Source organism: Capra hircus, chromosome 20 (assembly GCF_001704415.2).
Source record: "Capra hircus breed San Clemente chromosome 20, ASM170441v1, whole genome shotgun sequence".
NCBI classification, from domain to species: domain Eukaryota; kingdom Metazoa; phylum Chordata; class Mammalia; order Artiodactyla; family Bovidae; genus Capra; species Capra hircus.
Window position 1 is genome coordinate 7,443,335 of NC_030827.1, and position 15,377 is coordinate 7,458,711.

A 15,377-nucleotide genomic window follows, 5' to 3' on the forward strand; every position below is an offset into this window, starting at 1 on the left:
TTTAGGTAGTTTCTTCAGAGATGACATCTTAACACATCCATTCTGACGCCTTCAGATGGAAAAGCTCACAGGACTGAAAGTGCCTGCACCCTGGCTCTAATCCTCGCCCTTCCAAAGCAGGAAAGAAGCATCTGTATCTGTCCTCTCCTGTGGGTGCTCTCCTTGAGCGCCCACCGTGTGCAAGGCACATGCAGCTTTGCTCCCAGCCCGGGACTCACATGAACACAACTTGTGCTCCTGGCTGCCTCAGCCAGGCTTTCCAGGGGGAATTACGCACATGGTTTCCATCCCCTTGCTTCCCCTGGCGATCCTCAGGAGGGGTTTTGCTTCTGTTTACTCTCTGGCAGATACCTCCAGCCTTCTTCTGTTTGTTGTGGTAACCATGTTCAGAAGGAGAATGCCCTCATTAGCACAGAATAAGAGCCTGCAATTTTTCCAAAAGAGTTTTGTTCATCTTCAGTGACATTGCAAGGTAATTAGAACCATGTACTCATCACAAACATAAATTGACTACGGTTTACAGAAGGTAATTGTTTATGAAGAACAGGGTGGTTTGCCTCTTTTATACAGATAGTATCAGAGGGTGATAACGTTTTCCACTTATATGTGTTGTTGGGTTATCCTAAGACTTCAGGTCCAAAATATTCATCTCAACCATTATTTTAAAAAAGAGACTTTAAAGATTTCATATTTCTTGCCATTTTAAATCTAGTGACTGAACATATTTCAATCTCTTCTTGATGACTCAGCATCATCACCATCAACGTGGATAATTTTACTGCCCGACAGAGAAGCAATGACGTCAGAGTCTGGTGAGTTATAAGCTGCACTGGGAAAATTCCTAGGTAAATGTCTTGGGGTCTTAGATTTATTGAGCTCTAACAGCTTTTCTAACAATTCCCTAGATACCAGACCTTTACTTGTCCCTGTCTTGCTGTACTTGTCTCTAGAAACCTTCCCCTGCACCACACGCTTATTCGAGGCCTATTTTTGAATGTTTACTATATGCCCACAGTGGTCAAGACGAAGTCCCCATGGAGCAGCCCTGCTAGCCAGAGAGACAAACAATAAACAAGGTCACAAACAATCCTAATTTGCTTTGGTCTGGGAATGTGAATAATCGCATTTAGGGGAGCTATGGATAAATTAAGGATAAACAGGATTTCAAAATGTTGCATGCTTAGTCTATCTCTGTTTACTTCTGAGTAAGTCCCAAGCACTGTAACTATTGGCTTCATGGCCCTGTGGAAAGATAGAGCTTCTGTATTCCTGCAGAATACCGAGGATAACACTGAGAATGACTTAACGTCACTGGAACTAGGTTTTTGACAGTCTGCCGAAGGGCCCTTTGCCTGCAACTTAAAAACTGAGGACAGCCTGGCAGCTGAGAGTCTAGAGACTCCAGGCTCATATCTCTGGGTTTGCTCTGCCTTCATCTTCAGATTTGCTATCCAGCTGCCAAGTCCCCCCGATGTGGACGTCTCATAGCACCTGAAGTTTAGCTTTCCATTCCGCTCCCTTGCCTCCACTCCACACTCTCTTCCTCTAGTATCCCCATCTTAACAAGTAGTGCTGTAACCAGGATTGTTTTCCCCGGTGGGCAGCAATCTAAACTGTTAAGACACTGAGCTTTGGCAGCAACCGAGAAGACAGCAGAACAAAACTCACACCCACGTCTGCAAAGTCAAGGACTAAGGGTATTTATAGAATCGTGAGTAAAGCTGTAGTGGGGTCTCAGGCGTGGGGACGATGGGGAAAGGATTGGGAAAAGCTGCAATAGTCACCATTCTGCTCAGGTGTAACTAAGCTCCAGGGATCAGCACATGCTAAAATGGAGGCGCTTAGTGCGATCAGAGGGTAGAGTTTCAGCCCTCTGATGTCAAAAGGTCACAGAAAGACACTCACGCATGCCCAGTTGGAGGCTTATGGTCCTATCCAGTCTTAACCAGCTCAGCTTCAGCTAGACACAGCCGACTCCAATTCCTGGAAAACGACTTGGGCAAACCTCTTCTTGTTTAGGCCACATGCACTTAGGGGCAGATAGGTCTTAAAATGACCTTGATTAGTGAAAAGTGAAGTCACTTAGTCATGTCTGACTCTTTGGGACCCCATGGACGGTAGCCTACCAGGCTCCTCCCTCCATGGGATTCTCCAGGCAACGTGCTGGAGTGGGGTGCCATTGCCTTCTCCAGTTAGTGAAGACAGTTGAAATGGAGTTGACTAATTTCTACCCACTATTTCATAATCTTCCAAAAATCAAGGAATTCTTCTCAAGCTCTGTTTTATCATACTTGACTCGCTCAAGTCCCACCCCATATCCAATTCATCAACTAAGCCTGAGGATTTTTATCTCAAAAGCATATCCCAAATCTGAATCAGGTTGTGATTCTCCCCTGCCTGAAATCTCTCAGTGCCCTGTTTTGCTCTCTGAAAAAAATCCATCTCCCAACAGCGTCTTCAAGGAAGGACAGACTCCTTCTTGAATAATAGATCAGTCTCCTATTTCTGACTTTTACTTCTCTTACCGTCTGGCTCTCTTGCGCTTGCTGCAACCACAGTGGCCTTCTTCCTCTTCTCCCCAGTTGAGGTCTTGGGCCAATAAACTTTATTTCCTGTGCTTGACTGCTCTGCTCCTGACCAGCCAAATAGCAGGCTCCTTCTTTTTATCACTGAGATCTTGACTTTAATGTTGTATCTTGCCCTTACAGAGCCCTTCTATGCCAGTTATTCTCATTTTTCAGGGCTCACACAAGTCTCTGGGATGCAGATTCTGACTCAATAGATCTGGGCTTGGACCTTAAATTCTAGCTCTCCAAGGAGCTCCCAGGAGATGCTGATGCTGCTGGTGGACCACACTGTGCTCTGGGCCACACTGAATCCTAGTAGGCCACTGATGAAACATTTGTTGTTATGTTTTTGTTCCTCTCAGCCCCCAGGGGCAAGGAAGAGCCAAGTCTCCAACTTTAGGTGAGAGCAAGCCAGCTAGTACTGAAAGATATTTCTCACTCAAGCATGAAGGTTTGATGAGGCCTTTTCCCTTTACTAAAATGCCGAAAGAATGATAAACTAATCTCTTTGGAATGACCGATGACAAAAGCAGTTACTGTGTTTGACTGGAGTTTTGCTTGTTTGTATTTAAAGTTCTCCTGATTTAGAGTTTACATCATTCCTTGAAGTAAAACTTTTCAAATACAGCACTGGATGGAGTTGAGAGGAACAAGGGCTTCCCAGCCAACTCTTTATTTACTGTAGCTACCTTCTCCATAAACACAGCCTTGGAACATGGGGGTTATGCCAGTGAGAGTTTAGACACTAAATCTGACATTGTTATTCAGCTTTCTGTTTTGTAAATTTACATGAAAAACTAAACACAGATGACAGCTGGTGATACAGCTTTCTTTATGAATGAAACAGAGGCCATACCTTCCTTTTATGTGATGTCTATGCAGTGTTGTCACAATCAACCAGTTGACTGATGAATGCTTGATACATGTCTGCTACAAGCAGGATATTTTGTGCAAGGATTTTAAGACATGACCTCTGCCTTTTGAGGTTATTACAATTTAGGGGAAAGACACAGGTATCTATAGAAAGTTGATAAACCAAAGCAATACATTAGGTTGGTACAAAATCGCAGGTTTGCATTGTTGAAGTTTGTCATTTGGTATTGGAATATGTTCTTAAATGAACGTGGCTATGTTATATAGATCAATTTAAAGTATGTTTCTTGCTTTATGCTTTTTGCTAATGACTTATGCCTTGCTATTTACTGTATATGTATTTTAGATTAGGGAATTGATGTTAGATAAAAAGCAAATTTGAGCAATTTTCTTATTCAAGTTCAAAATGGATCATCGAGCAGTAGAGACAACTGGCAACACGAACGATGGCAACATGAACGGCTGATGAACATACAGTGCGGAGGTGGCTCAAGGAGTTTTGCAAAGGAGACGAGAACCTTGAAATGAGGTGCACAGTAGCCCACCGTCAGAAGCTGACAACAACCAACTGATCCTCTTACAACTACATGAGAAGTCGCCCAAGAACTCAACATCGACCATTCTATGGTCATTTGGCACGTGAAGCAAGCTGGGAAGGTGAAATGGGTGTCTTGTGAGCTGACCACAAATCCGAAAAATCATCTTGAAGTGTTATCTTCTCTTATCGTATGCAACAACAAGGAACCATTTCTCCATCGGTTTATGATGTGTGACGAAAAGTGGGTTTTATACAACAACCAGTGATGAAGAGCTCAGTGGTTGGACCAAGAAGAAACTCCAAGCGCTTCTGAAAGCTGAACTTGCACCCAAAGAAGGCTCATGGTCACTCTTTGGTGGTCTGCTGCCTGTCTGATCCACTACAGCTTTCTGAATCCCAGTGAAACCATTGCATCTGAGAAGTACGCTCAGCAAATCAGTGGGATACACTGAAAACTGCAACACCTGCAGCCAGCATTGGTCAACAGAGTGGGCCCAATTCTCCTTGACACTGCCCCGCTGCACGTCGTACAGCCAATACTTCAAAAGTTGAATAAATTGGGCTACGAAGTTTTGCCTCATTTGCTATATGCACCTCATCTCAGGCCAACTGACTACTACTTCTTTAAGCATCTCAACAACTTTTTGCAGTGAAAATGCTTCCACAACCAGTAGGACGCATAAAATATTTTCCAAGAGTTCAATGAATCTTGAAGCATGGATTATTTTTGCTACAGAAATAAGTAAACTTATTTCTTGTTGGCAAAAATGTGTTGATTGTAATGGTTCCTATTTTGATTAATAAAGATGTGTTCAAACCTAGTTATAATGATTTAAAATTCAGGGTCTAAAACTACTATTACTTTTACACCAGCCTAATAAATGGCCTTCCCTGGTGGCTCAGACAGTAGAGAAATCACCTGCAATGCAGGAGACCTGGGGTTCAATTCCAGGTTGAGAAGATCCCCGGGAGGAGGGCATGGCAACCCACTCCAGTATTCTTGCCTGGAGAATCCCCATGGACAGAAGAGCCTGGTGGGCTACAGTCCATAAGGTCGCAAAGAGTCGGACACGACTGAGCGACTGGGCACAGCACACAATAGAAGTCCTTGCATTTTGAAGACAAGGACCTAGAGCGTCTGAACTAATGATTTTCCTAGTCCATGATATGGTACTCTGTGTTTAGCACAAAATGAATGGTATGGACCAGTGAATGTCAAACTTTAAGGTGCAAAGAACATCCTTATTAAAAAATAAATTCAGATTCAGTGGATTTGAGTGATAACTAGTACTTGTAGTTCTAATAGGTTCCCAGGTTACAACAATGCTGGTGGTATGGGGGCCACACGTTTTGTTGCAAGGAGATATAACAATATTACTCAAAGTGTGATCATCAGATTCCCAGGTGCCTCCCCAGACCCACTGAATCTGAATTCATGGGGAGTGGGGCTCAAGAATGATGTTTAAATAAACTCTCCAGGTAACTTTTATGCATTCTAAGGATTGGGATGCCCTGGTATAGACATGACATTTTAGGGGCCAGATGTGCTAAATTCAGAATATAGGTCCTTTTCCCAGCAATTAACACCCAGGGTGATATGAAGCCTCTGACTTTTCAGGGACTGTCAGATTTGACTTCTCTGACATAGGCAGGGGGAAGGCTGGCCAGGAGCCCCCACTAGAGCCTGACACACACTAACATGTGGTTAGGCAGCACAGACCAGATCAGACTGGAGCATAGTGGCCAGAGAGGAGCTGTGATTTAGCCAGATTGATGGCTCTTCTTATTATAATACTCATGAGGAACAGGGACTATAATGAGTTTAGCAGATGTGGACACTCTAATGCCAGAGAGTCTCTCTGCCTGAAAGGGAATTGCAATCATCCAATATATTCCCCTGTCCTCTGGCCTGGGATTGAGTTGTCACAGGCTCCCAGACACTGCTCTGGGCGCCCCAGATGGTACTGGCTGACCCACTCCGAGCATGTCATTAGGAACACATGCAAACCACATGAGGGCCACTAGCTTCTGCAGGAGAGATGCAGGGCCCACCCCCACCCCCTAGGTCTTCAAAACACTTCTGGGAGGAAGAGACATCAGTGGGACCTCAGGTACTCAGAGGTCTCGGGAAAACAAAGACCTACGGAAAACCCCTAGAGGGAGGGAGATAGGCAGACAATGAGAACTGCCTCTATAAGAAATTAAGAGAATAAAATGTATTCCACTTCTGGAATTTTCTCTTTTTCTCCCAGTTTCAACACTCTGATTGTTTGGTTGGAAGCATTGTTTTTGGAATTAGAGTAGAAATATTAACTTTTCATTTTAGCAGAGAAGTAATTATTTAGCAATGGTATAATGAGTTTGTCCAGCTAGTAAAAATAAAACAAAGACTGACTTGGAATTGACAGACTCCTTGGACAATTAGTTTTCTTCAATCTAATTGGTCGCACAAATCTAAGAAGCTCTTTAATCAGGCCTTGTCACTGACCCTGACTTTGGAAACTGAGCTCGACTTTGGAGCTGAAATACAGTTCTGGAAGGTTACAAACAAGCAAGTCTGTATCTAGCCAGAATTATCTTGAGTTCTTGAATGAATGGAGGCCCTTTCTACTGTCCCCAGACTCTAAATGCAAATTTGTTGTTCAGTCGCTCATTCACGTCTGACGCTTTGTGACCCCCTGAACTGTAGCATGACAGGCTTCCCTGTCCTTCACTATCTCCTGGAGTTTGTTCAAACTCATGTCCATTGAGTTGATGATGCCATCCAACCATCTCATTCTCTGTCACTCTCTTCTCCTCCTGCCTTCAATCCTGCCCAGCATCAGGGTCTGTTTCAATGAGTCGTTTCTTTGCATTAGGTGGCCAAAGTATTGGAGCTTCAGCTTTAGCATCAGTCCTTCCAATGAATAGTCAGGGTTGATTTCCTTTAGGACTGACTGGTTTGATCTCCTAATAAACAAAAAACAAAAGAGCCAGAAGAGGCTGTCCTCTGACACCGCTTCCATTCACTGATTTGTTATGAACTCCACTGTTGTTCAGTTCAGTTCAGTCCCTCTGTCATGTCCAGCTCTTTGCGACCCCATGGGCTGCAGCACACCAGGCATATCTGTCCATCGCCGACTCCCGGAGCTGCTCAAACTATGTCCATTGAGTCAGTGATGCCATTCAACCATCTTATCCTCTGTCATCCCCTTCTCCTCCTGCCTTCAGTCTTTCCCAGCATCAGGATCTTTTCAAATAAGTCAGCTTTTTGCATCAGCTGGCCAAAGTATTGGAGCTTCAGCTTTAGCATCAGTCCTTCCAATGAATATTCAGGACTGATTTCCTTTAGGATGGACTGGTTTGATCTCCTTGCAGTCCAAGGGACTCTCAAGAGTCCTCCAACACCACAGTTCAAAAGCATCAATTCTTTGGTCTTAAGCTTTATTTATGGTCCAACTCTCATATCCATACATGACTACTGGAAAAACCATAGCTTTAACTATATGCACCTTTATCGGCAAAGTAATGTCTCTGATTTTTAATATGCTGCCTAGGTTTGTTATAGCTTTTCTTCCAAGCAGCAAGCGTCTTTTAATTTCATGGCTGCAGTCACCATCTGCAGTGATTTTGGAGCCCAAGAAAATAAAGTCTGTCACTGTTTCCATTGTTTCCCCATCTATTTGCCATGAAGTGATGGGACCAGATGCCATGATCTTAAGCTTTTTGAATGTTGAGTTTTAAGCCAGCATTTTCACTCTCCTCTTTCACTTTCATCAAGAGGCTGTTTAGTTCCTCTTCACTTTCTGCCAAAAAGGTGGTGTCATCTGCATATCTGAGGTTATTGATATTTCTCCCGGCAATCTTGATTCTAGCTTGTGCTTCATCCAGCCCTGCATTTCGCATGATGTACTCTGCATATAAATTAAATAAGCAGGGTGACAGTATGCAGCCTTGTCATACTCCTTTCCTAATCTGGAACCAGTCTGTTGTTTCATATCCGGTTCTAACTGTTGCTTCTTGACTTGCATACAGATCTCTCTGGAGGCAGGTCAGGTGGTCTGGTATCCCCATCTCTTTCAGAATTTTCCACAGTTTGTTGTGAAAGTCTACTGCTGTAGCTTCACTTTAAAGCTCTGAATTCCATTAAAATACTAACAGCTCTAGAATAGGCGACACCTTTAAGTGTCCCATGTGAGGCATCTTGCTGGGAAGAAGGGAGAAATCACAAAGGCCCAAGGGGCCCATGGGGCACCGTGACAGAAGAATAGGGCTCAGATGTCTTGAGACAAACCTAGCTGTTCTCTTTCCAGACCTACGGTTGCTAGGAAGGTTTATAACTTTAGGAAAGTTACTTAACGCCTTTTAGGAATGAAGCTTCTCTGACAAATTATGATAATACTCAACCTACATGTTATTCACCCCCAATCAAGGCCAATGAGAGAACAGAGTGAAATCATAGGTTTGAAAATATTTTGAAAACCCGAGACTCTTGCAAATCTGAGCTATTATTTTCTAAGGTCTTTCTCTTGTTGTGTGCAAGGCAGAGCTGACTGTTTGAAGATGAACAAGTACCAGCCGGTAAACTGGAAGTGAACTGATGCTTTTAAAAGTCAGAGTGTTGTCTATAAACAGTGCATGCATTCTTGGGAGGTCTTATCACCTTTAAGATACAACAACACCCAGTGGTTAAACTGCCAGACAGTCATTCAGGAATCAGGATTGCACGAACAGCTACTTGAGATAGAAGACATTTTATGGCAACAATCCAGTAGCCCAAACCAAACCATTGATAGCCTTGAGTTATTTCAGTTTGTTTGGATTTTATGTGATCTTAACTGGCTTCCTTTCCAGAACTTCACTGTGTGCAAAAAGCTTTTGCTTTCAATTGTTTATTGAACTATTTCAGGTGTCAGAATTAGCGGGATACAGCCCTGGAAATAATAAAGATAAGAAAAAAAAAGTCTTTGAACATGTTAGCCATTGGCCCCCAGACCTCATGAAGATGGATGTATGAGACTCCAAATTCTCCCAGGCAGGCCATGGATTATATGTCGAGGACAGGGTTGAAGAGTCCAAGAGGCAGGGCTAAAGGAAAGCTGGTTCCACCTGGGAGAATGGCTCGGCTCCAGCCCGTTCCTTGGGGATTTGTTAATTGGATTTGCTCTTGCATTTAAGACAAATCAGCATATATGCTAGCTAGTGGTTTCAGGCATTGCAAAATTGGAATTTTGCTCCAGGAAAGGTTGGCCAAGAAACAAAAAGCACCTTCTCAAGAGGTTTAGTCCTACTGGACTGAAAGAGCATTTACAGGTTCAGCTGAGCCAGAAAAGGAGAGTGAAAGCTCTGTGTGTCTCAATTTCACTGCTCAGGATGGGAGACTCAGGTTAAGGGATGTACTTAAGCATTTCCACACACCGAAAAGACACTGGGTTCTGGAGCTCTTTGGGAAAAGGGCCTGCATACAAAGTTGCGTGGCCACTAATCCACCAGCTTCTAGTCTCACCTGAACCCAACAGACACATGATCATTTTCCCAGATATATCTCACTGCCGCCCAACCTGCTAGAAGATGGTGCTCCTGGCCATGCCGTTTGTGAGCTCTGGCGTTCCTGCAGGACCGCCGGCGCGAGTTTTTCCCACACTGAATGTGAGGAGATTTTCTTCCGTTTTACAGCCTTGGCTGTCAGGCACAGCCAGTGCAGCTGGTGGCAATAAAGCGTGTTTGGCGTTGCCCACCATTTGGGACGAGTCGCCCAGCCGCGGTGGGCCTGAGGGGACCCAGGTAAGGTCCAGAAGAGAGGAGGCATGGAGCAGACAGCTAAGGACCACTGCACTCGACCCGGGAGGGTCAACTCAGAAGGCTCTATGTGGCTCAATGCGATGAGGAATCTCCGACTGGATCCTGGGACAGAAAAGGGCAGGAGTGGAAGAAATGGTAACCCTGAATCAAGTCTGCAGTCTAGTTAATAATCTTACACCAATATTAAGGTCTTAGTTTCAACAAACGTGCCATCATTATGGAAGATGTTAACACCGAGGGAGCTGAGCAAAGAGGGTAGGAGAAATCTCTGACCAAAAATAGCATTGCACTTTTTCTATAAATACAAAATTACTATAAAAATAAATATGAAAAGTTTTGGGGGGCTAGAATGTAACTCGGAGGAATGAAATGGACCACGTTGGGGGCAGTCACAAACTAGCCAGCTCTTGCCTCTAGGAATGCCCACTGATCACCTCTAGCTAGTTGTTCCCAGGTGGCAAAGCAGGCCCCAGTTTTTAGATTCTCTGAGTTTTCAAAAGAATTAAAAAATTTGTGTGTGCATGTATGTGTTCTTGATTTTAGTTTATGGTGGAAATTTAAAAACAGTTTTTAGGGACAAAGCAAATAGAGCTGTTCTGGGAAGAGAATGGCCCATGGATGTGACGTCTTCTGGGCACCAGAGGATTAAGTACACAAGCGAAAGAGACTGGGGTCTTTACAAATGCAGCTTCCTGGGTGCTTCCTTAGAGGTTTTGATTAGGTAGTTTTAGGGTCACACCCAGGACTCTGCATTGTTATTAAAAACAAAATGTATTCCAGATGATTTTTGACACAGGAAGTTTGTTGGTTGCACTCTGAGAAACGTTTCTTAAAGGAACAAAATTCCTTTTTCTTAGCTTCTTCATTCTTTTAATCCAATGTCTTATTTCTTCTCTCACCATCAGTGATACAGTTTCAAGACCAGTATTAAAATGTAGTCCCAGAAATGTGCTCTCTAAGATGGTAACAACCACTAGCTACAAGAGCCCAGTGAGCACTTGAAATGTAGGCTCTAAGTGGAAACTTTATACATAGGACTTCAAAGACTTAATACAATTTTTAAAATTTAAAGCATTTTATGTATAAATGTTTAACACTGATCAAATGTTGAGATGGTACTATTTTAGATATATTGGATTAAGCAGAATATATTAAAATTAATCAGCTGCTATTAGGAAATTAAAGTCACACATGGGACTCACATGTTTGACTCATTATATTTCTATCGGATGGTGCAGGTTTAGGCAACTGGGGTGAAGAGGGCTAGCATTGCGGCCCAAGTGCATGGAGGCAGAGGAAAACTTAGTGTTCAGACATGCATGGGTGCGTGTGCTTGGTCATGTCCGACTCTCTGTGACCCTGTGGACTGTAGCCCACCAGGCTCCTCTGTCCATGAAATTCTCCAGAATACTGGAGCCGGTTGCCATTTCCTTCTCCAGGGTATCCTCCCAACCCAGGGATCGAACTCACATCTCAGATGTCTCCTATATTGGTGGGTGGATTCTTTACCACTAGCTCCGCCTCTGGCTCCCTCACATGTCCATAATTCTGCCCAGATCACCAGGACCAGGGATTTCACAGGGGAGACAGAGCCAGCACTGTCCACGCTTCAGCATCCCTCCCCAGAAAGAGAGCAGGGGGCAGCAGGCTGCCTCTGCCACCAGAGGCATGACCAAAGCCACTCGTCTACTCAATATATCACAGAGGAGTGGGACAAGTGCTTGTCTAAGAGATGCAAGGAGAGCCACACATTCTGCTCGGTATTAAAGTAGGCTCAGAGTAGGGCAAGGTCCCTGATCTAGCCTCAGATTAAGAAATACTAATAGCATTTTCAGAAGTATAAGGAAGTTTTAAAAACGTTTCAGACTGATGTTAGAGTGCGTCATTCAGTGAAGTTAACAAAATACAGTCACTGAGAGAGAACAGGAATCTTACTCCCCAAGTGACAAAGGAGGATTATGAGATCCTGTTAGTGGTTTGGGTTGAGCAGAATGTCTCAAACTCTATTTTCCATTTCTTCTATCCTTCAGATCGCCAAATGCATTGTGTCAGCACTTCCCAGTCTTAATTCTTTGAAAACATCTATATGCTTCAAGACAAATTGTATCATGTGTTTCTGATTCATTTATACATAACAAATCAAAATGTCCTTTTGTAAGAACCATTTGATGTCCAAAACTACTCTTGACCTCCATTAATAATCCAGTTTTCTTTCAAACTTAAGGTTCCATTGTATCTATACAGAAACCTAAATTCAGGTCTAAAGTTAGAGCTCACACAATTCAAATAGTCTTACAGCTTGGCAAGATGAATTTTACTGATTCAGTTTTAAAACGATGCCACAGAAACTATACATACCTGTTCATTCTTTGAGGATCATTTTCCTGATCTTACCTGCCTGAGCCATGCATATTGACCTTTGTTGATTTTTTTTTAAATTAGTGTCTCTATTCATCATCTTTTTTCTTTGGCAATTACTTCTCACTTTCCTGTTTGAAACTGTTGTCTGCAAGCCCTCAGCCCTTAACTTCTGCTCTCAGTTTCCAAAACTCTAACCATCCTCTGCCCCTCTGCTCTACCTGCTTCTCATCACATTCGGCCTTCACTTCAAGTTCAATTCCCGTTGGTAAATTTCTGCCTCTACCCCAGGGTAACTTTCCTTCTGCCTTGTTTTGTTGCCCAAGGTTTTGCACATGTCCTTCAGGTTGGTCTTCCTTTTTTACCCCCTCCATTTGATCCACAAGGGGTGGGAAATCTACAGAGGACCTGTATTTCTGACCCAGATATTCCACACTTGCAACCATCAGCCCCCTTGCATAAAGGGCTACATGTAACTAGGAATAGGCCTGTGCCTGAACTCCTGGACCTGCTGACCTAGTAGTACAGGGTAATCTGGTCTCTTACGCTTGATTTGTACATGAGCAGGAAATAAAATGAATGTTCCTATAATAAGTACTGCTTTGATGACCTTGAACTATGAGGACAATTCAGCACATGTTATTTTTAGTCAAGAGAGTCTTAGAGCTGATGGTTTTGACTCCAGACCACAAGTTTATCTTCAGGAGTCCCATTGCTTAGCACACTGCTTAGCACACTTCGCACTCTCAGTCTCTCTAATTCAGAGAACAATTTCCCCACGGTGCTTAGAACTCCCCACTGCAGCTCCTGTGGGCAGTCCCAAACCCTATCAATATCCACACTATTGGCATCGTGCTCCCTCGGGACCTGCCTCTGGGGAGACAAGAGCTACAAGTCAGGAAGGTCAAGCAGTGAGGCAGGGATGCTTCAGCCCACTTCCACAGTCACCCACTTACAAAAGAAGACACACGTAACAGAACCATGAAAATAAGGATCAAGAAGGCTAGAAGGCTAGAAATTAGAAGGGAGAGGAGAGAAGCACATCCAAGACCCAAGATTTACCATGAGTGACCCTGAGGTGAGCTTTAAGACTCACAGCAATCAGAGGAAAAGCAGAGAGATGTTGAGTTTTACACTTTTGTGTCTGACCCGGAAAGTGTGCGAGTTCTTTGGTAGAATTTGTTTTCTCCTGGCAGTAAATTCTTAGCGGTCTTTGTTGAATTGATTTTTATATAAATGACAGGATAGAATGAAAATGGCTTCTGTAGAAGATGTAGAAATGATTTTCTTCCAGCCATTTCTTCCACCAACCTGCAATGAACACCGAAGGCAAGCTGTGTATTAAATCATAACTCAGTGAAGATATTTCTTTGGGGAGTTTCGCTAATGTGGTCCAGATCCATAACTTTCAGGTGATTTATCTTAACATACAGATAGAGCTCAGACAGCCTAGAGGAATGGGTGTTTAGCATGACTCAGAGACACTCGCTCTCAAGAACTCATTTTTTTCTGCTAATCCTTAGACAAAATCTGGAGACTGGTCCGTGTGTTGGAAAGCAAATTGAGCTATATGCTCTGATGTGCAGGTGTCAAGTCTGAAGTCTTATCATGAGATAAACATTTCTTCATCATGAAGGTAGGACTCTGCTACCTTTCCTTAAAGTGAAAGTGAAGTCAGTCAGTCATGTTGGACTCTTTGTGACCCCATGGACTGTAGCCTACCAGGCTCCTCCCTCCATGGGATTCTCCAGGCAAGAGTACTGGAGTGGGTTGCCATTTCCTTCTCCAGGGGATCTTCCGTACCCAGGGATCGAACCCGGGTCTACCGCATTCCAGGAAGATGCTTTAACCTCTGAGCCACCAGGGAAGCCCTACCTTTCCCTGGTTTCAGGCTAAAAATCCCACCTACTTTTATAGTTAGAGCTAGAATTTATCATGGGTAAATAATTATCTGAACAGTTATCCCACTGAAGTTTGAAATTTCCCACATAAGATAAGGCTGAGTCAACTTTGGTCTGGAAACTTTTTTTTAAACGTGGACCATTTTTAAAGTCTTCATTGAATTTGCTACCATATTGCTTCTGTTTTATGCTTTGGTTTTTCATCCACAAAACATGTGGGATCTTAGTTCCCTTAGTTAGTTAGTTAGTTCAGTCTCTCAGTCGTGTCCGACTCTTTGCAACCCCATGAATTGCAGCACGCCAGGCCTCCCTGTCCATCACCAACTCCCGGAGTTCACTCAGACTCAACGTCCATCGAGTCAGTGATGCCATCCAGCCATCTCATCCTCTGTCGTCCCCTTCTCCTCCTGCCCCCAATCCCTCCCAGGATCAGAGTCTTTTGGACTACCAGAGAAGCCCCTGGCCTGAAAACTTTTAAAGGCATGCATCTATTCCAGTTATAAAATAATCAACCTGTGGCACACTGAAAGGGAGCATTTTGATCTGTTCTTTCTCTGATATGCTACAAAACGTAACCTCATTTATTTATGTCTTTTGGATGGAGACCTCTGCAGCAACAGAAATGGTGGCAAAAAGTCAGTCTGCATGACCCAAAGAAAAGGATCAGTGAAAAAAAAAAATTATACCAAATAATGCCTTTCCTTTGAAATCATGGCCCAGGAAAAAGGATTATCATCAAAGAGGACATTTCTAGCTCATGACGATTCCAAACCCTGGGTAGCACTGGTTGACATCATCCTTTATCAGGCTGTGTACCATGTTGGTTGATCGCAGCCTCCATTTCTTGAGCACGGATGGTTTGGGGGAGCTTGTTATAGCCCATCATCAGGCTGCATCCTGTGAGCCAGTCTTTGACAACAGAAATGATCACTAAGGTTCAGGACAGAGGTAGCACCATAACCTCAGGGGTCCAGCGTGGAACCTCAAACCTGGTTACTTCTCTACCTGCATAGGCCGGGTACCAGATAATTTGCTAGTGAAGATGAAGATTTGTGGAGTTGATAAATAAACAAATGAATGCTAGTGAGGATAAAACCAGCAGAAACTCTGGGGCTGGAACCAGCGATCCCAGCTTAACAACCGTACTGAGAGGAGGTAGGGTGTGACCCATGGCTCCAGAAGATAGGGCAAGATGGAAGAAAATTGGGTTCTAGATCATGAGACGCTGGAGATCCTCATGACAAGAAGAGAGAATCAAACTAGTGGGTGGGACCTGTGTACAGACCAGTTAGGTGGAGGTGCTCCTGGTCCTAGGCCAATGGTGCTAGGGCCAATGGCCTTTCACCCATTCCACTGTCT